Genomic DNA, 1,880 nt, shown 5'->3' with positions numbered 1-1,880 from the left:
ACAGGTCCACAGACTCGGCGAGGGATCCCCGTGAAATGGGTGGGGCCGCTGAGGCCGGGAGAGCAGAAGCGGCTGGGCTGCGCAGGCAGGCGCAGCAGGTCGCGTCGCGGGGCTGGTGGTGGCGGCATGTGCAGTGTTTATCTCAGCGGAACACGCGTACGTGGTTCGGATGCTGGGACGGACTGGCCATTCGCTCCCACCGGCGATCTCGCCAGGGGCAGCAACAGGCCCTGCCTTTGCCCTTAAGAGGGGGTGGGCATGTGGGTGCAAGGCCAGACCTCACCAGCCAGTTCCTGCCTTGTGTTGGGCGCCTGGATCCAAAGGGTTCTTGGAGAGGTAACTCACCTTTCTTACGAGCCATTTGGGGAAACTGAGGTTCCATGGGGGCAGTGGCTGGCCTTGCAGATGGGAAGCACAAACCAGGTCTTCCGATGCCCCGCAGGCGTGTGGTGGTGGAGTATGTGTGTGTGTGTGCTCTTGGCTTGGGGTCATTTGAGCAGCACTCTTGGACTGGCAGGTCGCTGTGTGTCATGCTGGAGGAGTCAGACTCCCCAGCCGGCCTCCACTGTGGACTCTGCCTTGCCCAGTGCAGAGCCCCTGGAGCCCTCCCGGCAGCCAGGTGTCCAGAGTGTCCCTGTTAGCCCTGTTGACAGTTTGGCGTGGTGCCCTGTTGAGTCTGTTTCCTCGGAGAACGCCCGTGTGAGGTCCCCGTGTGAGGTCCCCTGTGTGCCTGGCTCTGTAGGAGGTCTGAGGGTCTGGCCGTGAGCAGAAACCCAACAGTGCGCACATCCTGAAGGGCCTTGGTCAGTAAAGGACCAGCGGGTGTGCACATGTCAGGTGCGATGGGCCACCGCCTGCCTCCGCCCAGCAGACCCGTTGCGGCCCTGGAGCCTCTTACTCTGTGTGACCTCGGGCAGCTCGCTGCCCGTCTCAGAGCTGCGGTTCCGTCTCTGAACTAGGGGGAGCCACGAGGTTGGCTCGGCCTTCCACAGGGCAGCCAAACCCTACAAAATCATTGGGGGCCAGCCGTCTAGTGGTGAGGTGGCGCTTTGTTACCTAGCAGGGAGCGCCTGGTCAGGGCTAGCTGCCTGCTTTCCGTCGTGGCCACACTGGCCACCAGCCTCCGCCAGCACCGTGAGAGGCACCACGTGCCTGGTGGACACCGAAGCACCTGGTCCTTGCCTTGTGCTGGGAACCCCGTGGTTTCCGTTGTCCTTCGGATACAGTGCACGTCCTCCCTATGACCCCCGCCCTGTGGCCCACAGATCTCCCATCACCCCCCACCCCCAGCCCTCTGTGCGCTCTCTGCCCTCGGAGGGACCTGGCTGCCGCGATGCTGCTCCCTCGCCGGGGGACATCCTCCGGGGCGTCCCTGATCCCCTCCGCGAGTTCTCCCTCAGTGCCGTACACGGCCACTCGGTTGTTGTCTCTGTCCCCAGCTAGATGGGTAACTTCTGTGGGTGGAGACGGCGGAACCGGTTCCTGGAGTGACTTCCCGCCGTCCCTCCTGGCCCAGAGGCAGTGCTTAGTGGGCGCCGTGCAGCGCTGGGCACCCCGCCAGTGGGGGGGGGGCGCCCCAGCAGTCCTCCTGCTGTTACCTTGCCCGGTCTGAGCTGGACCGGGCTCGGCCAGGCGGCGTCGCTCAGGGCCACCATGCGCTTGCAGCCCGTCGAGGGCTGAGGCCGGAGGAGGGCCTCCTGGCTCACGTGTGGCTGCTGGTGCTAGGGCTTCCTCACAGCATGGCGGCAGGGTTCCAGCAGTGACTCTGAGTCGCGTTTTACCAGCCAGCCTAGGAAGTCACATACAGCCCTGCCTCCAAAGTCACAGGCCCAGCCAGACACGCAGGTGGGGGCACAGAACCCCAGCTCTTAAACGGAGGC

Source organism: Pteropus alecto, unplaced genomic scaffold (genome assembly GCF_000325575.1).
Source record: "Pteropus alecto unplaced genomic scaffold, ASM32557v1 scaffold30, whole genome shotgun sequence".
NCBI classification, from domain to species: domain Eukaryota; kingdom Metazoa; phylum Chordata; class Mammalia; order Chiroptera; family Pteropodidae; genus Pteropus; species Pteropus alecto.
Note: the sequence above shows the minus strand (reverse complement) of the source record.